General features: G+C 43.8%; 1 protein-coding gene across 1 annotated transcript in view; it reads left to right on the forward strand.

Annotated features, from left to right (window-relative positions):
- Window positions 1–537: 537 nt before the first annotated feature.
- Window positions 538–24,326, forward strand: part of LOC146809197 (venom serine protease inhibitor-like) — an 82,670-nt gene continuing 58,881 nt past the window's right edge. Inside the window, exon 1 of the mRNA XM_085616019.1 lies at window positions 538–580. The gene's annotated coding sequence lies outside the window, so the exon portion shown is untranslated. The remainder of the gene's footprint in view (window positions 581–24,326) is intronic.

Below are 24,326 nucleotides of genomic sequence, written 5' to 3' on the forward strand. Positions count from 1 at the left end.
ATGGGTTTGCAGTTTTAAACTTGCAGCAGACAGGCTTCTATGGTAGGACTTGAGTCATGTTTGTGCTGTTACACAAGTGAATGGGTGGCACATTAGTCACATTAGTCAATAGGTGATATTTTCAAATGTCCATGCCATGGGTGTACTTTAGGCACTATACATCCTGGGCTTATAGGAAAGTTAAATATGCCAGTTATGGCTTTAGGCAATTTTGACCTGTTTTAGTAGTCCGAGCACATGCATTGAGGCAGATAAATATAAATAAAATAGCAGATGCATCAGTTCACAAAAATGGGAGTGGCCAGTGAAGAAGGGCATTTTCTCACACTAACCACGAGACTTATGATGTATGCATCCTTGTATGTATCCTTGCAGGTGTTCTTGCTTATCATGAGACATGACGTGTGCGTAGGATGTTTCTGCTTACATAATCTTTGGCAGTGCTGCTATTGGCATAGGCACATCACGCTATATTTACTATGACAATGCCTTAGAAACATCATTGGCTATATAACCTTGACACTCCTCCTAGCAGCAACAGGTTTCAGGCAGTAGTACTTCTCAGAGCGAAACAGCGGAGGTGAGTTGTATCCACCAATCTATGCTTTTTTATAAGTTTGACTGCTTAGCAGAGTAGCTTCACTGTCTTCAATTCAATGGTTTATTCAGTTTTGAACAACTGTTTTTTAACTTTATGAACTAATGTCAATCAGGACAGCAAAATATATAATCGCATATATTTAAACAGATAATTCATAAACAGAGCATGTGATTGCTCTCAGCACTTGCTGTCAACCGTGATACTTCTGCCTCTGTGTCCGTGTGTAATAGTCTAACGGGTGGTAATTTGCATTGTGTGCTTTCAGAGGAATCTGTATATTTCTCTTATCCTTAGCAGTCCATGTTGACACAGTATTTTCTATTGCTGGAAACCAAACATCCCAATTTGTTCTTGCTTTTTAAAAATAAAAATCTTAAGAGATCTCTCATTTATTAAATATTACAACTATCAATTAATGGCAAACACAGGGGCATATTATCAAGACAGGCATTAACATTATCGCCACATTAGCGGCAGAAAACTACCGCTAAAACGGCGATAATGGGCTTGATAATATGCTCTATGGAATTCCAATTGAAGCTCAGGTTAGATGTCCTTCACATCTAACATCAGCTTCAATTGGAATTCCATAGAGCATATTATCAGTTTTCTGCCGCTAAAGCGGCGATAATATTATCGCCTGTCTTGATAATATGCCCCACAGTCCGCAAGGCAAAGCTGATGCATCATTCACAGTGAAACCAGGAAACGTTTCACCGCGCCATATTACAGGACTTGAGTCGTGAAAACAATACGAGGTGACACTTAACTACTGGGGCAATAGGAGTGTGGAAAGGATGACAATAGCAGGTCCTTGAGAAAGTCTCATCTGGACATTGCATTGTGCATACATTAATAGACCATCAAACAGGTCAAACAGCCTAAAACAAAATAAACCTTTAACACCTCACAAATTCAGAATCAGACACACGCCATGTCTAACAAATACTTCAATCTAAGGATTAAAGGCTGCAGCATCTGCCCTGGGAGATAAATGGAACGTTTTGAAACCAGACTATGGGGCATATTATCAAGCCAGGCGATAAAATTATCGCCGCTTTAGCGGCAGAAAACTGCCGCTAAAAAGGCGATAATGGGCTTGATAATATGCTCTATGGAATTCCAATTGAAGGCCATGTTAGATGTGAAGGACATCTAACCTGAGTTTCAATTGGAATATGATATCTCAAATTATATCACTCACAACATCATACAGAAAATCGCTCACACACCCACTTATACCATCATACAACTTCTCATGGCTCCACTCACACACCCACAAAGCCAACATACTCATTCACACACTAATTAAAGGAGTCACACAACTACTCACTCATCTATAGAGCTCCTCTCACAACCACTCACTCATTGGTACAGCCACTCAGGAGAGGCCTTAATTTCAGCATCATTTGACCCTAATGGTGCTCCTATACTTAGGATTGCCTGCTTTGTCAAAGTACTTTCTCCAGGTTCTCTCCAGACACTTACAATCCTTTTTTGAGGCAGGTCAGTGGGCATTAAACTGAAGAGATTTTTTGCTTTGCTGTACACTCCTATACCATCTTGCAGGCTAGACCATGTCCAGCAAGTAAGTGAACCACTCAATAAAACTACAAGTGTAAAGATTGATCTGGTCTTGTTGCCTCCAGGACAACTGAGCAGTTCTCAAAGTTTTATTTAGACCAGTGTTCTTCCAGAAGTCTGGCCTGTAACAAGGGGGGGAGGAGAGGAAGGGACAGATAGAGTAATATGAAGCAGAAACTGATCTGAACAAGTTAAGGGTGAAGGGCTCTGCACCTGAAGATTAGTCATATTACTGAAAACCAGGTCAATGGTGTGGCCTCTCTCAAGAGTGGGGCCCTCCAATAGTTGCAGCAGCTGTAGAGACACAATATCTGGTAAGAGGTTCTTAGAGGTTGGCGTCAATAGTATGTATGTTGAAATCACTGAGCAAAGTGATGTTGGCCCTGTTTATAACTAGACCCGCAACCAAATTTGGGAAGAGCCTGTAAAAAATGAGCAGGCGAGCCCAGCACTTTATAAAACAACATTCCAGAAAAGGTAAAAGTGAATCCAAAAAGCAGACTCTCACAATTTTGAATCTGAAGAGATGAGAACATGCCCTTTAGGGTTTTCTTGTTGATTATACCTATGCAACCACCTCCTTTGCCCAACCAATCTAACTTATTGATGAAGTAACCAGGGGTAAGGCTTGGATGACATCGGGTCCAGAGCCCTCATGTAACCTGGTTTTGGTATGGAAAAGCTCATCAGGTACCAATTCCATTAGGAGATGGTATATATCCAATTTATGTCCTTCCAAGGAGTGTCCGTTGACCAAAAACAAGCTGCTGCAGGTGTTGAAGTAACATGTACCTGATTAAGGCCAAGCTGGAGATTCCAGCCGCAATAGTCACAATAGTCACTGACCAACAAACATTGATAAGGTATATTGAATGGAGATATGAGTCAGCTGCAGAGGTTTGAGGAGCTCGTAGTTTACTGGTGGTGTACTATACCTGATTTTGTCAATAAAGTTTAGCACACCTTTGACGTGCCAGCAGTGCATCCATTTCATGCCTCCATGTAGCTTCTTTCTTTTAGAGAGGCCCAGGCAGAACACTAAGTGCATCAGCAAAAGTTGGTGCCTAGCAATGTGCAAAAAATCAATGAAAGCGTGCATACCCAGTACAGTTTGCCCTTCGTGAGAGCCCCAGCCCAGCTCAATTCCACAATTTCCCCAGCTGCAGGTAAAGTATATTTAGTTCAACATTCACGCAAAACAAGTTTTAAAAAGAGATTAAAAATTATCTTAGATCTGCGACGCTTGGAGGATGTGGAATCCCAGCCGGGTCCAATACACCCACACTGCGGCGGCCCACCATACCCACTCCCACATCGACCTGTTCCTTTTGCCGGCCACCGACTGCCAATTGGTGTCGGGGGCTGATATTCTACCCCGGGGCATCTCAGATGACTCCCCCGTCTCCTTCTGACTCTGGACTCATCCCGAAGGTGTCCCGACGACCTGGCGTATGAACGCTTGGTTCCTGCAGTACAGGGACTTCATTAAATCCCTTGAACGAGAGCTGTGGCAATACTTCCTGATCAACACGGGATCGGTTGCCTCGCGGGCTATGTTATGGGAGGCTGTCAAGGCCGCTATGCGGGGAGTGCCTAGAGACTTGGTTCATGTATGGCGTGCTGCCCAGGCCGCCCGCCTTGCACAACTGGAGGCCCGCGCTGCACTGTTGGAGGCGGCCCAGGCCACTGCTTACAATCCTGACTCCACCCGGCAACTTGCTTTCCTCCGCGAGGAGATTTGTCAGGTTTCCTTGGACTCTGCTAAAATGCTTTGCCGTTCCTCGGTGGCTCACGTGTACGGCTGGGGTGATAAAAACGGCAAATTGCTCCAAAACTTAATCTCGTACCCCAAGGCGGACTACGTCATCCCGGAAGTTTGCGGCGCAACCGGATGTCACCACTCCACCTCGCAGGCCATTGCCCAAGCCTTTGCAGGGTACTATACCAATCTGTACGTCGCCAGGCCTTTCACGGTCTCTTTGGCTGCGGTGCTGTTGGAGACCAGGACCCAACTGCCCCGTCTCCCCTAGGACGTTTCCGAGACCCTAGATCTCCCCCTTTCCTCGGAGGAGATACAAGGGACCATTTCACTCCTCAACTCGGGCAGGAAGCCTGGGCCGGATGGATACCCGGAGAATACTATGCAACCTACTGCAAACTACTGGTCCCGCACCTGGTGGCCCTCTTCCAACACTTGGTGGACACAGAGTTTTTCCTCCTGAAACGGATGTGGCCACCATTGTGGTCCTCCCAAAGACACAGTCGCCCTCCCTGCCTGTGCGGACTACCGCCCTATTTTCCTCATCAACACTGAGGTGAAAATCTTTGCTACTGTACTGGCCCAGTGGATCCGCCCTCACTTACACATCTTAGTTCACCCGGACCAGAGTGGTTTTATGCCCGCCTGAGGCACTCGGCACTCCATCTCGCCTTTGTGCGCCGCCACCACCTCCCCCGTACCTGGCCCTGCTTCTCATCGATTTTGAGAAAGTGTTTGACAGGGTTGCTTGGGGTTATTTGGAGGATGTTTTTGAACTGATGGGGTTCGGCCTTCCGTTCCGTGTTCTCTACTCCAGTCCTTCGGCGAGGGTCTTAATCAACGGGGTGCTCTTGGAGAAATTCCCCATCTGGAGGGGCACTCGCCAGGGTTGCCCACTCTCGCTGCTCTTGTACGAGCTGGCAATGGAGCCCTTGGCCTCTCTTATACGCCAAGACGCTGGCATCCGTGGGTGGGCTTGGATCCTTTTCGGGTCAACAAGATCGCTCTTTACGTCGACGACGTCCTCCTTTTTCACCTGGCGGATCCTGAGAGCTCCAGCTCGCGATGTCTGGCGGTCCTCTCTGCCTTTAAATGGGTCTCGGGCCTGCGGCTTAATCTGGCGAAATCCACCCTGGTGCCTCTCCATCCATCATGGGACTGCTTCGATTGGCAGACGAACATTCATCTGCGCCGTCTGTCCTTCAAATATCTGGGTGTGTGGATCTCCCTAATCCCAGAACTCGAATGGGCCCTGAATATTACACCCCTGGTCAACAAGACACGAGCGGACCTTCGGAAGTGGCAGTCCCTCCATCTCAACACCCTTGGCAGGTTTTTTGCATATCTTACAAAATGTCTCCCTTCATCTTTCGGGGAGCTGGTTCCATAAAATTGATGGTATTTTCACCCGGTTTCTCTGGGGAGGCGGGAGACCGCGGATGTCCCAGGCGCATTGTCGCATACCTCACTATGAAGGGGGCATGGGAGTCACCAACCTCCACCTTTAATATCTAGCTACGAGACTCATCGTGGTCCACGATTGGTTTGCGGGTGGCTGGTCTGACCCAGCGTACCAGGTGGAACTCCACTCAATGGACTTCCCGCAACTCACGGCTTATTTATATGGATCTCCCCCTAGCCACCAGGACAGTTTTCTTGGTTTGGCGCAAGGCACTGCGCCACATGAAGTGGGACCGGAAACTCACTAGACAGATGCCTCTGTGGTGTGGTGAGTGGCTGCGTGAGGCCTCGTCCCTTTCAGATTTCCAACGCTGGGACGTCATCAGGATCTCGCTTCTTGGGGATGTCTGCATGGGGGACCACATCAGAACCTTTGCGGACCTGCAGCAGCGCTACTCCCTCCATCCCTCTCAATCTTACAAATACTTGCAACTTAGACATGCACTCCGCGTCCACATTCTATCTCCCACCTCCTTCCTGGAATTTAGTCCTCTTGAAGCCCAGGAGATGATGGGGAATTTGGGTGGGGGGGTGTCGCGGATCTACGTCTCTTTGGTGAATAATGGCCTCGCATCCCTAGACTCGCTGCGTGCCCTCCTGGGAAGGGTGGCTGGGACCCATGGAAGATGCAGATTGGAGGGATGCCCTCATGGCCCCCAAAACACTGACAGTCTCCTCCAAGCTGAGGTTAGTTCAACTTTATTATTTGCATGTGGCTTACCTCACCCCTGCGCATCTTTACAGCGCCCAACTGCGGTCCTCATCGAACTGCGCGTGCTGCGATCACGCTCCTGCAGACTTCTGCCACATGGTTTGGCGGTGTCCGGCCCTGGCGGCCTTCTGGGCGGGGGTGGAGCTGGAACTCACAATGTCCCTTTGGTGGACGGTCCCACACAAGCCAGTGCGCTTTCTCCTGGGGGTGTTCAATGGCCTTGATGGTTCCCGAGCCAACAAACGCTTCCTCGGCACGGCGGTGGCGGTGGCAAAGTGAGACATTACGGAACTCTGGTCTCAAGCCAAGCCTCCTAGCGTAAGGAAATGGAAATGAGGGGTTGACTGGTGTAGGAACAGGAGTAATCCCTCTTTGAAGCCCGGGGTCGTCCTGAACGTTTCAAGACGGTGTGGGGCAAATGGTTCATTCAAATCCCCTAAAGGGGTTGCGGGTGTGTAGGCTCCTTGCCATCTACGGACATTATTATAGCCTGCAATATGTCTTATGCAGCTCTGTCTCCACTAGTGTGGCTGTAAACACTTGTCGTAATCTGTTTGATTTTGCTACCACTGTATTGTTTGATGTGCTTCAAATCCAATAAACTTGATTATCAAAAAAAAAAAAATGATCTTAGTCAAGTTTCTTAAAAACAGTGAAAACAATCTAGTCACACCCACAACAACGTCAAACGGTACTGTGACTTTGCAGCCATTAAAAGTTGCCAGTGGTTTAAGAGCTGTTGCAGGAGATCCCTCCAAGGGCAGGGGGCTGACACTGGTGCTGGGAGGCAGCAGCCCTCGGCTATTAGTGGATGGAGGGGGAGTCACTCTGATGTGGTTCACAACAGATGTTGGAGCCCGTGAAGGTTACTACTTCAAAAGGAGGGAAGGCTGATTGTATTTCAATCCATGAAATAAGGGGTCATAGACTGCTCCAATTACTGGAAGAGATGGCAATACTCAGACTTCACTGCATAAGGGAGGCAAAAGCAGAGCATCACACTTCTTTTACAACCAGATTACTGCAACTTCATGAGTTACCTACTGTCACTGTGCCACAGGCACCAAGAGATTGAATGGAAAAGGCGCACTGTGTGTAGAGGGTCACCCAGTGACTCGTAGAAGGGACCCCAATCCACAGTAAGCACACATGAATTAAGGGTGGTGGTGGAGGGTGCTAACAGTTTGGTTTCAGGGTGTTGAAATTGGCAGTAGCGTATATGTCACAAACTGCATATTTGCTAAACTAGCACAGCAAGTTGAATTGCACTTGTATATTTTAACAGATAATGTTTTCCTTTTACCGTGTAACATCATAGTACATCCCTACTCTACGGGCTGTACCTCGGATTCTCGGCCAGCATGCAGCAGCAGCCGTGCTTCCTAGCAACAGCAGCAGAAGGCACAGCTCAACATTTCACTTTTACTGCTCAACATCATAGGCTTGCATGAGACCATTCCATGGGCGGTACTCCTGATGCACTGCAAGCATGCATCAGCAGTCCTAAGCTACCCAAGTGCAGAAGGAGGCATGGCTAAACATTTCACTTTTACTGTGTAACATCATAGCACAACCCCATTCCATGGGCCATACTCCAGACTCACCACCAGCGTGTAACAGCAGTCCTCAGATCCCCAGCAGGAGGCATGGCTCCATGAGGCCGCCTCAGGGCGGGGCTCCTTCACACTCCGCTAAGCTCTGTGGCCTCTCTTATTGCAGCTCCCGGGACATGGAGAAGAGGGAGATGGGCTACTGTGGCACAAACTGCCTGACTTGGACACTGGTCACAAGCCCACACTACAAGATCCCCGCACAACGCAGGCTCCTTTGCTTAGCTCCATCCCTTGCCTTTCAGTGCTGCTACTGTGCTGATCATGCTCCTAAGGTCAGGCATGCCCCTGAAAAGTGACCCCTCTCATCATATTCTCCCTGAAAGACAACATTTAATGCAAATTAGCCTCCAGGTGCTTCAGGCTGAGAAAATGCAATTTTCTAAAATTCCCGTTCCTTTAATATTTATTGAGTTTAATGTTTTAATAGATATTTAACACTGTCTTTGAATTATTTTTCTAGCGAGCCCCTAGTCTGAGATAGCAGAATTAATGTCATATTGCTTCCAGTGTTTCTCTAATGACCAACCAGCGTTTTTAAGGTGTAAATAGCATTTGGGGACCAGTCACTGTAAGGACATGTTAATTTTAAATGTCTACATTTCAAACCTTTCAATTCCATGCACCCTACATTTGTGCTACAATGCATACTTATGGGTGAATTTCATATATCTAAAAGAGAGGCTTTCGCCCCTCAAAAGGAGTCATTTTGAATGGGTTTGCAGTTTTAAACTTGCAGCAGACAGGCTTCTATGGTAGGACTTGAGTCATGTTTGTGCTGTTACACAAGTGAATGGGTGGCACATTAGTCACATTAGTCAATAGGTGATATTTTTAAATGTCCATGTCATGGGTGTACTTTAGGCACTATACATCCTGGGCTTATAGGAAAGTTAAATATGCCAGTTATGGCTTTAGGCAATTTTGACCTGTTTTAGTGGTCCGAGCACATGCATTGAGGCAGATAAATATAAATAAAATAGCAGATGCATCAGTTCACAAAAATGGGAGTGGCCAGTGAAGAAGGGCATTTTCTCTTACTAACCACGAGACTTATGATGTATGCATCCTTGTATGTATCCTTGAAGGTGTTCTTGCTTATCATGAGACATAACGTGTGCGTAGGATGTTTCTGCTTAAATAATCTTTGGCAGTGCTGCTATTGGTATAGGCACATCACGCTATATTCACTATGACAATGCCTTAGAAACATCATTGGCTATATAACCTTGACACTCCTCCTAGCAGCAACAGGTTTCAGGCAGTAGTACTTCTCAGAGCGAAACAGTGGAGGTGAGTTGTATCCACCAATCTATGCTTTTTTATAAGTTTAACTGCTTAGCAGAGTAGCTTCACTGTCTTCAATACAATGGTTTATTCAGTTTTGAACAACTGTTTTTTAACTTTATGAACTAATGTCAATCAGGACAGCAAAATATATAATCGCATATATTTAAACAGATAATTCATAAACAGAGCATGTGATTGCTCTCAGCACTTGCTGTCAACCGTGATACTTCTGCCTCTGTGTCCGTGTGTAATAGTCTAACGGGTGGTAATTTGCATTGTGTGCTTTCAGAGGAATCTGTATATTTCTCTTATCCTTAGCAGTCCATGTTGACACAGTATTTTCTATTGCTGGAAACCAAACATCCCAATTTGTTCTTGCTTTTTAAAAATAAAAATCTTAAGAGATCTCTCATTTATTAAATATTACAACTATCAATTAATGGCAAACACAGGGGCATATTATCAAGACAGGCATTAACATTATCGCCACATTAGCGGCAGAAAACTACCGCTAAAACGGCGATAATGGGCTTGATAATATGCTCTATGGAATTCCAATTGAAGCTCAGGTTAGATGTCCTTCACATCTAACATCAGCTTCAATTGGAATTCCATAGAGCATATTATCAGTTTTCTGCCGCTAAAGCGGCGATAATATTATCGCCTGTCTTGATAATATGCCCCACAGTCCGCAAGGCAAAGCTGATGCATCATTCACAGTGAAACCAGGAAACGTTTCACCGCGCCATATTACAGGACTTGAGTCGTGAAAACAATACGAGGTGACACTTAACTACTGGGGCAATGGGAGTGTGGAAAGGATGACAATAGCAGGTCCTTGAGAAAGTCTCATATGGACATTGCATTGTGCATACATTAATAGACCATCAAACAGGTCAAACAGCCTAAAACAAAATAAACCTTTAACACCTCACAAATTCAGAATCAGACACACGCCATGTCTAACAAATACTTCAATCTAAGGATTAAAGGCTGCAGCATCTGCCCTGGGAGATAAATGGAAGGTTTTGAAACCAGACTATGGGGCATATTATCAAGCCAGGCGATAAAATTATCGCCGCTTTAGCGGCAGAAAACTGCCGCTAAAAAGGCGATAATGGGCTTGATAATATGCTCTATGGAATTCCAATTGAAGGCCATGTTAGATGTGAAGGACATCTAACCTGAGTTTCAATTGGAATATGATATCTCAAATTATATCACTCACAACATCATACAGAAAATCGCTCACACACCCACTTATACCATCATACAACTTCTCATGGCTCCACTCACACACCCACAAAGCCAACATACTCATTCACACACTAATTAAAGGAGTCACACAACTACTCACTCATCTATAGAGCTCCTCTCACAACCATTCACTCATTGGTACAGCCACTCACATAACCATTTACTCATCCATACATCTATTGATGCAATCAGTCACTCACATACCCACACACTCACCCATATTGCCCGGAGCACAACCACTCACCCACCCACACAAACACTCACCCACTCACTCACATACGCATACAATCACTAACATAACAACTTACACAACCATACAAGAACTCTTACAAATGCCTACTCACCTGTAAAGCTATTCACATGGACACCACTTATTCTTTAATAATCACTCACACACTAACTCACTTGACTAAACACCTGCTCAAACAGCCACTCACTCACCCATACAGCCACTTCCATACACAGTCACCCACTCATATAGCCATTCAGACACCCACTCACTCACCCTTACAGTCACTAAAAACCCAGTTATCCACCCATAGAACCACTCACAAGGCTACTCACTCACCCATACAGCTACTGACGCATCCCCTACTCACCAATGTAGTCACTCACAAAGCATCTCACACACCCACACATCTACTCACACACCCACTTATACACCCATATAGTGACTCATACACCAATACAAATAAGGATACATACGGGCACACACCCACTCACATAATGTATGTGAGAAGTAGTATCACTTAGTAGTAGTGCATCTAGTATACTAATTTAAATTTTGTAGTAAATTAGTATATATGTTTAACACACATAAATTCTTAAAAACACATACACTAAAACACATACACTCACTAGATGATGTCATCAGTGATGTCATCTGTGATGTTGGTTGAAATGTCATTAGTGGTATCATCAGTGATGTCATGAACGTTTCTGAGAGTTAACAATACATACCAAGATACTGCATAAGATAAAGTACTATACTTTTTGTTCTTCTGAGTGATACTGTTTATAATATATGTCATCTGAAAGGCACTGTGACTGTCTGTTTCAGTGTGAATGTGGGTGTCAGAGTGGCTGTATGGGTGAGTGAGTAGATGTGTGAGTATCTGTACATATGTGTCAGTCACTGTGTAAGAGGCTGTATGGGTGGGCGAGTGCTTGTGAGTGGCTGTACTAGTGATGGGGATGACTGTGTGAGTGGCTCTGTGGATAAACACGTATGTGTGTGAGTGGCTGTATAGGTGACTGAGTGACTGTGTGAAAGGCTCTATGGCTGAGTGACAGGGTATGTAAGTGGATGTATGGGTAAGCGTGTGGCTATTTCAAGGGTGTATAAGTATGTGACTAGGTGTGTGAGTGGCTGTTTTGTATAGTACGTATTTTTGTCAGGGGCTGTACAGATGAGTAAGTGAACTTGTGAACAAATGTTGGAACAACTCCTGGTGACAACCACGGACCACGCACGCAACCTGGGCTTCATCCTAGACTCCTCGCTCACAATGACCAAACAAGTCAACGCCGTCTCATCCCCATGCTTCAACACCCTTCGCATGCTCCGGAAGATCTTCCACTGGATCCGCACCGAAACCAGAAAAACAGTCACCCAGGCCCTCGTCACCAGCCGACTGGACTCCGGGAATGCCCTCTATGCTGGAACAACCGCCAAACTCCAGAACCGTCTCCAGCGCATAAAAAAACGCCTCCGCACGACCCATCCTCAACATTCCCCACGGCAACCACATCTCTACACACCTGAGAAACCTCCTCTGGCTCCCCGTCAGCAAAAGGATCACGTTCAGACTGCTCACGCACGCTCTCAAAGCACTCCACAACATGGGCCCTGAATACCTCAACAACCGACTCACGTTCTACACCCCCACCCGCCAGCTACGGTCCACCAACCTCGCCCTCGCCATCGTCCCACGGATCCGCTGAGCCACCACAGGAGGAAGATCCTTCTCCTACCTCGCAGCAAAGACCTAGAACTCCCTCCCCACTCACCTTCCACTGACCCCGGACCACCACAGCTTCAGGAAGCACCTCAAGACCTGGCTCTTCCAGCAGTAGCAGCACCCCTTCCCCTAGCGCCTTGAGACTCTCACGGGTGAGTAGCGCGCTCTATAAATTCCATGATTGATTGATTGATTGATTGATGTATTGTGTGAATGGATATGTAAGGAAAGTGGCTGTATCTGTGAGTGAGCAGTTATATGGGTAGCTGTGTGGGTATATGAATGGGTATGTGAGTGGTTGTATGGGTATATGAGTGAGTATGTGAGTGGCTATAAATGTCTGAAAGTGGGTGTGTGAGTAGTTTTGCGGGTCTGTGAGTAGCTGTATGGGTCTGTGAGTGGTTGTGTGAGTGACTGTGTGGGTGACGTTATGGCTATGTAAGTGGCTAGATGAGTGAGTGAACTTGTGTGTCAGTAGTTGTAAGGGTCTGTGAATGGATATGTGAATGGGTATGTGGGTACGTGAGTAGGTATATGAGAGGTTCTATGTGGGTATGTGTGGGTTCTGCAGACGATGTTATTGGAAATGTCATTTGGGATGTCATAAGTGATGTCATTGAACATGCCTTGAGTAACGTAATATGTGAGGTCATAAGCAGTGCATTGTGAGGGTGTAAGTTATAGTTAGCCCAGGTAACTATAACTGGTGAATTTATATATATATATATGTCACAGTCGGTTCACTTCTCCCGGGTTCCCAGGCGCTCTGGGAGGTGCGTTACCAGTGCGGTTGAACCAAACCGCAATTCAAAAAAATCAAAACCTCAGAGGAAGTAATTGGTCGCACTCCAGCAGTCTTCTTTTCAAAAAGACTTGATTTATTCTTAAATCTTTTTCATTTTTCAGCCACAAAAAAACACAGATAAACCCACACGTTTCGGTATATCCATATACCTTCATCACGGTTGGTTTGTCACATGATAAATCACATTTTTAAAAGAAACCCTTTACAGGAAAAGCTGTGACATAATTTCCTGCTTTCTACCAGAATTTACCCAATGCTTCTTGTGCGCTGTAGTCCTGTTTTTTTGACAGTTAGTATATCTACATTTTTATTTACAGCTAATGCATTCAGTGATATATATTATGTTCATTATCATTCCTAAACTATGATTAGTTGTATACTTAACAACAAACTGTGTGTGTGCTGACATTTATTTTTCATGTTACCCTGTCCCGCTCTATTTCATGTACCCCTGGTACTTTAAGAGCAGTGGCTGCCAAGAGAATCATATGTGTTTTTTAATAGGTGTAGGTTATTTTGTCATTTTTCAAACGCCCTACAGAGGGCATTTGTGGAAGGATTGCACTGCCTGTGCTTTCGTACTCTCCTGCGCTTTACTCACTGTCTACCCTCCGGTGGGTGATCCCCAAATTTGGCATGTTATAACTTGGTCTTTGTGTACAAATAATTAAAAGCATAGTTAATAGAAAACATCTTTCCTGATTGCATTACTTTAGGGTAGCAGACAGTTTTTACAGGTGTATGTAAAGTTCCTCTGACTGGTTCAAACCAAAAGGTGTCAGGGTGCTGAAATGTAAGATATGCCGAGACTCCTTTTGTCACAAAGTCTTCTCCCTGTTGCCTCCTCGTTCATTGGCCAGTACGGTCTCAATTCCATAAAACTTCAAAGCTTTTCAATTTGCATTATGGTATGTCTCCATGTTTTTTGCCACAGCGTTGTTCCTGTCTTTGTTTTTCGTGGTACGTACGTGTTCCAGTATGCGGTTTTTTAAGTCACAGATGGTACTGCCTATGTACTTAAGCATACAGGGGCACTCAATTACGTGTGCCGTATATTGGCTTTTTCATGTTAACAGGTCTCTGATTTGCCAGATTTTATTGTTTGCTATTGTGACTTCTGTTACTGGTTTCGCAATTTCACATACTTTACAATTGTGGCATTTAATAAAACCCTTTGTGTTGAGCCATGTTTCCTTTTGTTTTTTCGCTTTAAAATGGCTGTGCACTAGCAGGTCTTTCAAGTTCCTGGCTCTCCGGTATGTTATTATTAGATGGGGACCCATTTTTTTGCTGATAGTTCCATCCATACGGAGGATTTTCCAATTATTTTTTATTATTTCGGCTATTTGTTTGGACTCTTGACTGAAGTCCATAATGAGTCTTATGGGTTCCCCGTTAGTTGGTTCATCAACATTTCTTAGTGCCAGGCATTCTTCTCTTGTTTTTTCATTTGCTCTATTCCAACATTTATTTATGATGTTTTTGCTGTATTTTCCATCCTTGAATCTTTTTATTGTTCTTGCACTGTGCTTTTTCCATTCCTCCTCCTCACTGCAGATTCGCCGCAGGCGGAGAAACTCCCCGTATGGTATACTGGAGATAAGGGATGGCTGGTGAAAACTTGTTGCCTCCAAAGTCGCATTAGTTACTTGATTCATATGTGAATTTTAGATTGGGTATGCTTGTGTTCAAAATTTCATAATATTCCTGGAAATCTGCCTCATTTCCATTCCAAATGATGAACAAATCATCTATGAATCGTGTCCAGCTAACTAGCCGTTTTGTATGCTTTTCATGCTTGATGTTCTATGCTATCTCTTTCTCCCACCACCCCATTACCAAACAAGCGTAACTGGGGCTGAAGGAAAATCCCATAGCTGCTCCGTTTTGTTGACAATATAGCTCATCCCCAAATAAAAAGACATTGTTGGTTAAGCACAGATTAATCATGATCAATGAAATTAGCCATTGTTTCCAGAAGGGAGCCTTTTGCTGACAAAATTGGTCTCCCTGGTGGTTCTTTTTGATTTTTGTGGAGCTTTGGGAGGAAATACATTGTTGCTGAAATTGGAAAGTCCACTGATAAGTATTTGCTTTCATCTTCATCAATTAAACTGTTTGATACCCATATCTTGAGTTTTTTGTCGATTTTTTGTTTAATTGATGTTGTGGGATTCGTTTGTAATATTTCATAATAGTTACAATCATTTAATTGACGGTGTGCTTCCGTGGTGTATAGAGTTCGATCCCTTAACACCACGTTTCCCCCTTTGTCTGCCATTTTGATTTCAAATTCATAATCATTGGCCAATTTTTCGAGGGCCTCTCTTTCCGTTTTGTTCAGATTGTCTTTATGTTTTGATTTTTTCATTTTGTAGAGATCATGTATAATAGCTTCCTGGAAAATGTCAATTTTATTTCCTGGCGCTATTTGTGGATAAAACTTGGATTTTGGTCTTTTTTCACTCAAACCAGCCCCTAATTGTGGGCATGCTGTCTTCAAGGAGATTTCTTCTCCTTCTTCTGCGTTTAGGTTGAGTAATGTCAAAAAATCTTTTGACTCCTTTGCCAGGAGTTTTGATGTTGGTTTCGGCAATGCTTTTTATTAGCTTAGGTCTATTTTGATTTTCAATGAAGAATTTTGCCAGTTTTATTTTCCGGATGGATAGATAAAGATCTATCCTTGTTTGCGCTAAGTCCATTTTTTGTATGGGGCAATAAATAATACCCCGTTTTAGTAGTGAGATTTCTGCGGAGGATAGTTCCTGTTGTGAGAGATTTACTACCTGAAGTTCATCCTTCATTGATCCTTCCTTTGTCTCATACTTCGGGTTTTCGTACCAATCCTTTCGGATGAAGTGCTTGCTTCTCCGTTCCCTTCGTTTTGACCGTCGCGTTTTCTTTGCTGCCACGGTTTCCCTCTCCCTCTTCCTCGAGGTTCCCTAAAAAGGGGATATGCGCCTTGTCCTGCAACAACGTCAGTGGCAACAGAATCAAATAGTGCAACGACAACCTCCTGGAGCCTGTGATGGCACTGGGGACTGCCAACCCCCAGGGCCAGCTCCTGCAGTGTCCCAGGGTGCCCAACCCCGGGACACTGCAGTTTGCTATGGCAGGGCAGGATCCTCGCGGCTCCCACCCTGTCATAGCAAACTGTGGTTATGATTTTGGAAGAGAGAGCAGGAAACCTGCTCTCTCTTCCAAAATTCAAACCTGATTGCTTTTCCACACGGGGAGCTGCATCTTAGCAGCTCCCTGCGTGGAAAAGCAATGCCGGCTCCTGCAGGACACGGGGAGCCAGCAGGACCGTGGGGGATTGGGGACACCCCACGGTCCCCAACGGATAGGGCCGGCCTCGGGGGATGGGGTCCCCGGGGCAAGAAGCGGCCCGGGAGGGGGGTCATGCAGCCCCCCTCCCCCCTACAAACATAAAAAAAGTAGGCAGGCCGGCCCCGGTGGATGAGGTCCCAGGGGCCATAATTGGCCTGAGTAGGGGGGCCGTGTGGCCCCCCTCTGAAAAAAAGCAATGGCCAGGCCCCAGGGGATGGGGTCCCCGGGGCCAGAAGTGGCCTGGGAGGGGGGGCCGCAAAGAAGGGAAAAAATATATAAATAAATAAAGGCCAGCCCCGGGGAATGGGGTCACTGGGCCAATAGAGGCCTCAGGAGGGGGGCCACACAGCCCCCCTCCATAATAAAAATATATATATTTGCCCATGCCCCAGGGGATGGGGTCCTCGGGGCAGGTATTGGCCACGGGAGGGGGGCCCACGTGGCCCCCTTCCCATTAATATATATATATATATTTTTTTTTTAATGGGGTCAGGCCCTGGGATATAGGGTCCCCAGGGCCCAAAAAAGTAAAAAGAAGGGGGACCACACAGCCCCTCTTACCCCCCCAAAAATTACCAAACACACGCGATCGTGCCAGAGGCCCCGCCCCCTCCCAGCAACACTCTGCAAACGTGCCCTGTGGTGCGTTTCAAGTTGTAGAGTGATGAAGGGAGGGGGCCGGGCCTGAGGTGACATGTGTGCAAACACGACTTGTGTTGCATTTTAAGTTTGGGAATTAATTCCTCTTCAATCCTGAGGGTCCCTGGGGGCCAACAACCCCACCAGGTACCTCCAGGAAGAGCCACTGTGCTGCGTTGCAGAGAGGTGGGTCAGGCCCGCCCCTTTTTACACCTCTATGCAACGCAGCTCTGTGGCGCTTACTGGCGGTACCTGGTTGGCTAGTTGGACCCCAGGGACCATCAGCATTCAAGGGGACTAAATCTCACAACTTAAAATGGCCACAGGGCGTGTTTTCACACATGTCACCTCAGGCCCTCCCCTCCCTTCACCACTGTGCAAACGCGCTCCGTAGCAGTTTTAAGAGGTAGTTTTAATTCTCCTGCCCTATTATGTACTAGGGCCTTACAGAGGAGGTCATGCTAATCACAAGGGTACCCCAATGCATAGTGTTCCCAAGTGTATGTAGGTGTTTTCACTGTATTCTAAGTGCCTTTTAGCATAGCACTGGCTCTAGGCCTGGTTAGTCAGAGTCAGTTACCACCAGTACCCATCTGAAAAAGTTGTGGGCACAGGATGATTTTGCAACAAGGCCTCTTTCTGCTCCTCTGTTGGTTCTTTCTGCACATGTCCTGCTTCTTCCTGCACTTTTCTTCATCTTTGTGGACTTCTGTTGCTTCTTTCTGCATTTCTTTTGATTCTTTCTGTGCGTTTTTTCTTCTTTCTTCACATGTCCTACCTCTGTAGGCATAGTTAGAAATTAGAAGTTGAAAAACCTTTGAAATTCACTTTAAAAACCATAGGTTTCAGGCACATTATAGTTAGAAATTAGCATTTAAAAAACCTTTGAAATTCGCTGAAAAAACCATAGGTTTCAGGCACGTTATAGTTAGAATTTAGCATTTAAAAAACCTTAGAAATTCACAGAAAAAACACAGGTTTTAGGGAAAGTTATAGTTAGTTGGACATTTCACTTGTATAAAACCATAGAAATTCCCCCGTTATAATTAGTTCAGCTAACTATAACTCGCGCCCCCGCAATACACTGCTGATGACGTCACATGTTACATCACTCATGACATGGTCAGTGATATCACTGATGACATCTCAAATGACATCACTGATGACATCATACATGTGATAATTTGATGCATCTTCTCACACCCTAATATAACCTTTGATACACCCACTCTAAATTACAGAATTCCATTCTCAAAACCATAGACACTCCAACAGCAATAACTACATACACACTCACTGATTCTTAGGTTTACACACACATCCACTCACTCACCCGTACAGTCACTGATACTTATGGTCACTCAGTACAGGACTATCATATGCACTCATACACCTATATAGACACTCACACACCACCACTCATCCATATAGGCACTCACACACCTAGTGAGTCATGCAAATAATTAATCACACTGCCATTTACTCACCTATACAGTTATACACACCCCAGCTCACTTACTCATACAAATACTAGCACATTCTTACGCTCTTATACAATCACTGATACAAGCACACACTCATCCATACAGCCACTCTCACAATCACACACTCTCACTTATAGCCATTTATGTACTCCAGCACACATATATACTGCTTTTCCCATATGTAGTTACTCACACATGTACCACTGAAATATACATTCACTCACTAACATACCCATACACACACTCACCCACCCATACAGTCCATCACAGATCCACTATTGAAACCATGCACCCAATGAATCACCCACTCACACATCTAGGGACAGAGTCACACACACCCCACCCACACAAACACTCAGGCACACATACAGAAACTCAGACAACCAATCAATAACCCATATAGACACTCATGTAGCTATTTGCAAACCCATGCAGCCGCTTACACACCAACAGAGAGACGGATGCAGTCACTAACCCATGCATTCAGTAAGATACGTTTAATCACTCACTTATAGAGTCAGTCACGCACCTACTAATTCAGACAATTATACACCCACTAAATCTTCAATAAGCCTTTCCCTATATATATTAAACATATTTAAACTTTACTGAAACACACAGTCACTGGATGATGTCATCAGTGATGTCATCAGTGATGTCAGTGACCATGTCATGAATGATGTAATATGTGACGTCATCAGCAGTGCATTGCGGGGGCGCGGGTTATAGTTAACTGAACTAACTAGAACGGCCGAATTTCTCTGGTTTTGTACGAGTAAAATGTCCAACTAACTATAACATCCCTGATACCTGTTGTTTTTTCAGTGAATATATATACAAAATATAAAATATATATATATATAAAATTCCGCGAACTGCGTAACGTGGGCGCACGGTGCACGAAGCGCACCGCGCGACCACAGCGCGCGCACGGTGCGCGCACGGTGAAAAACCTTAAAAATAAATAAATACATAACTTAGCATTTAAAAAAACGTACAAATTTACTGAAAAAACCATAGGTTTCACACACATTATAGTTAGGAATTAGCATTTAAAAAACCTTGCAAATTCACTTAAAAAACCATAGGTTTCACACATGTTATAGTTAGCTGGACATTTCACTCGTGAAAAACCATTGAAATTCCCCCGTTATAGTTAGTGCAGACAACTATAACTCACGCGACCGCAATCCTCTGCTGATGACTTCAGATATTACATCACTGTATTTAGACACTTATTTACCCATGTCTTCTTCCATTAATTTTTAGCTATACATATATTACAAATATTTTTTTTTCAGAAAGACACATATGTCATCAGTGATGTAATATCTGACGTCATCAGCAGAGGATTGCGGTCGCGTGAGTTATAGTTGCCTGCACTGTGAAAACATTTTGTTTGGCCATTCGCGAAAGCTCCGTGTAACTCCATGGGTGATCCACAGATTTAACATGACTGAAAGCAAAATGATAGATACATATATCGTAAACACATGCCAAAATCACAACCATATCCACTGTGCGGGTGCTCTACGGCTGGAATGGCTCCAACTTCCAGATTCACATTTTCTTCTCGCAAAAGCGAGACAAAAGTGGGTACTTTAGGTATCCAATTATCAATCAATTATCAATTCATTATTGCAGCACGTCCACTGAGGTGTTTCGGCTGATCCCAATCTTTCTCAAAGTGTAAAAGACCCACAAGCCAGGGAGAGTTTTTAACATCATCATCTTAGATATAAGCATCCTACTTTCAAAAGCACTTTTTCTCTCTCTTTTTTCATGGAAAAGAAGTTCATAAAATGTAAAATTCTAAACATCTTCTGATGTCTTTTTTTTCTCTTTTTTTATAATTCTTCTTTATAATTTGAAACTAACTTTATTTACAGTGGATGGTATTAAATTCGTAAGAGGATGAAGCTAATCAGTGTAGTATTGGGCCAGTGCACAAACCACATAATCGACAACGTTAATCATCAAAAAATTATTTTCCTCTTTTCCATATTTTATCTCCTGATGATTATACTCTCATTTATCGAATTCACATATCATCTACAAAGGATCCACGGTTTATATTCTACAAATACATCTCATTCTATATATTCTGACCTTCAAAATATGTGCGATGACCCACAATCCACACTCTTACCATACTGAAGGATGGAGTAGTACTACACAGAATAAGTCTGCAGCTGAATGAGGCAGTTTTGAAAATGAAGTCAGTTTAAAATGATCCTATGAAGTCAAGTTTAACACATTAAATTTGACTGGATGGTGTAAGTAATGTACTGATTAAAAGTAAGTTGATGTGTGATTGGGTATGAGAAGTAAGTTTGAAATTGTATACACTCAACCACACCTGAAATTTGGACTTAATTGTTAGCATGCTGCTGTAGAGACAGCTGTGAGCTTGTGACCTGCTGCTGTCAGAGAATGTTACATTGTTGGTAACCATGGAAACAGAGCTACAGGAGTATGGGGGGAGGTAACAAATAAGGCTACAACATCAATGCGAGAAGACATTGGTCGTGAAAGAAATAGAGAACAAAACATTGAGTCTAAATTTAGGGATTTGTAGGAAGTAGTGTGGAAGTCGAAGTGTTTAGGAATAGTTTTTAAAAAAGATTTCAGTTTGCCATGCGGTTCTGTGGATCCTCTGTGAGGTTACTCTGGGGCCATGCTGAGACTCTCAGATCCATTCATGGATCTGCGGATCTCACCCACAACTGCTACAGAATTGGGCTTTCTTTAGAGGAGTCAAACAAAGGGTTAAGATATATGACCATTCAAAAGAGCTGTATGATTAGTAAGAACATTAAATGAAATTAAAGCAGTGTTTCTATTTGTTTTCAGCTTCTCTAACCCGAAAAGCAAACCTGAATAGGGAGTCCTTAATGATTGCCTTGTATGAAAGTGGTCTATTATTTTTTTTCTTGGTTTGTGTCTGCATTCTTGAGAAAAGTTTGAGAACCCAACACTGAGAAAACAAATACTCACCAACAATCACATTTAACAGGTATATGAATTTAGCTGTGCCATAAGAAAACTGTTGATAGAGAAGGACTGATTGTGAGAAAGGTAGATGAGCAGGATGTTTGAGCAAAGTAAAAGGAAATGTTGGAATTGAGTAAAAGATGAAAATGAAGTAAAGTGTATTTACAGTAAGCTATAGTTACTTTTCACACATAATAATATAGCTATACATACAGTAACATAGCAAAGGGTATAAGGATGCATGCACTACATTCCCAGAAGGAAGCTGATGTGTGCAGTAAGTCACTCAGAGAGATATTGATGTATTCAGCTATATAACTAACTAAAAAGTACAATTTAAGCTGAGAAACCCAGAGAGAAATTAAAGTATATAGCAGGGTCTGTAGAGACTGTAAAAGGTATAGTGAAACATTAATGTAGATAACTATCTATACTGTAACACACATATAGACAGAGGTTCAAAGTAATAGGTCTGTAATACAGGTATGACATATAAATAAGTAAAGAGAGACTCTAAGTAGACAATTTCTAGAAAGTAACCCAGGAAAAATTACACACAATGTCACAACCATTTGAATAACCGTACAGATACTCTCAAATTCTCTGACATACCCATATGGATGCCCTTATATCCAAGAACAAACCCATATAGAGTCTCTCACACCAGTCCACATAATTATTCAGATCTCCTTTATTCCCATGCATACAATTATACAGACAGTGTGACACCCTCTCACATACCCATATAAAGACTCTCACATCCACTCAAATATGCATGTAGACACACTTATATCCATACACATACCTACAGACTCTTACAACCTCTCACATACTCATATATATACAGTCACAGCTTCTCACATACCCATACAGACACTGTTACACAGGCACCCTTACACCAATTGATATAAGTATATAGATACAGACACCCTTAAACCCATTCATATGGCTGGAGACAGACCCTGAACTCCTTTCAGAAACTTATACAATCCTCTTTTATTCTGATTCAAATACTTATCGAGACAGTGTGACACCCATTCACATACTCATACTTAGAGGCTTACACCCTCTCACATTTCCATAAAGACACTTTGATACCAATTTACATACTTATACTGTGACTCTGGCATCCTCTCATATACCCAGAGAGAGATTCACACCCTCTTAGATACCCATACATAGACTATCACATACCCTCATAGCCATATAGAGTCATAACCATTCACATACTTGTACATAGACTCTTAAACACTCTCACATATTCATGTGGACATCATTATATAGATTCACATAACCAAACAAAACCTTTAACGTCCTTTTACATACCCATTTATAGACTGTTGGACCCTGGTATATACCCATATTGGCATCAATATATTCATTCACATACCTATGCAGACACTTTGACACCCTCTCACATGTCCCTACATATACCCTTATACCCATTCACATACCCATACAGAGACTCCCACACCCTCTCACAAACCCATGTAGACACATTCATACCCATTCACATACCTATACCAACACTATCACACCCTATAATTTTCCCATGGAAATACTAACCTGGGCAGAGTCTGTGTAGCTGTGCTACGCGAGGCTACCCGAAGCAACAAAAAAACTCCACAATGCTGCACTGAGTTACGCAAGCATGTGGGGTTGCTTGTTCTGCATGCTCTCGTATTCTCACGCATACTCGCAAGATGTTTTTTTGGGGGAAAATATCGCGCAAACTTCACCACGCGGTTGTCAATGGGCGCGGCCTTCTTGTTTTCCTACTCTTTGCATGTTTCTGGGGCATGTTTCTTATCCTGCTCTAATCTTTTCAATCCTTTGTTTTTTACACTGTTTTCTGATCGTTTTTATTTATTATCTATCCCTCTCTCTCCTTAAGTGTATATTTTTCATTTTATTTCTACTTTTTACTGCGTTTTTTTGACATTTTCCTACTGTTTTACATTACTTGCTATTTTACTCTCCTACTTCTCCTGGCTTTATTTTTTACTCCTACATTTTCTTTTCGGCCTCCCAGAACCATGGCTAAAGGTACCACTACCTCCTCCACTAGCAAAGGGACGGCGCCCGGAAGGGGTGCAACCCCGGGCCCTTTTTACCGAGGTGGAGGTGGCCGCCCCTTGTTTTTTTGTTCTGCGCCACCTCCCCTTGACCTTGGCAGCAGTGGGCAGGCCCGGCTCTGTTAACTCTTTCCAGGAGCAACACCGGCAGTGGGCTAGGGTGCGACGGGCAGTGTTTTGCTGCACTGAGGTCCGGAGCACCCATAACCAGCTGACCCACCGGTGGTCAGACATCTTGGACCAGGAGCAGATCCTGCTGGACCTGTTAGGTGTTGAGCTCGTGGGGCTTGGTGAGGAGCTAATTATAGAAGTATTGTGTTTTCTGTTCTGTGTTACTGTTATTGTGAAAATAATTTTTTTCCCAAATTGCAAGAATGCTGCTGCTTACATTGCAGGTAAGTTAGGTTTAAAAATCTTCTGTGATTGTTATTCTTCTAGACACTAGACAGGTGTTTGCCGCTACTAATCTTACTTGTTTGCATCTTTGCGCTCGCTTGGGCTGATTATCTAAGAGAGTTTAGAGAACTTAAGTTAGGTAATGCTAGAGAGACTCTAGTCCCTTCCTGAGTCCTCCTGTCACTAAGATATTGGTGGATTGATAGTTAGTTTAGTTATTTAGTATTAGTTGGTAATGTTTTAGCGGTCTGCGTGGCACATCCTCCGTCACGTCACGTGCGGCTGAGTGCTGACCTAAGTCCTTAGTAGAACCTTTTATAATGTGTTAGTGAGTGAGTAATATAGCAACTAAGTCATCATCAGCAGAA

The sequence above is a fragment of the Triturus cristatus genome, chromosome 7 (assembly GCF_964204655.1).
Source record: "Triturus cristatus chromosome 7, aTriCri1.1, whole genome shotgun sequence".
In the NCBI taxonomy this organism is placed as follows: domain Eukaryota; kingdom Metazoa; phylum Chordata; class Amphibia; order Caudata; family Salamandridae; genus Triturus; species Triturus cristatus.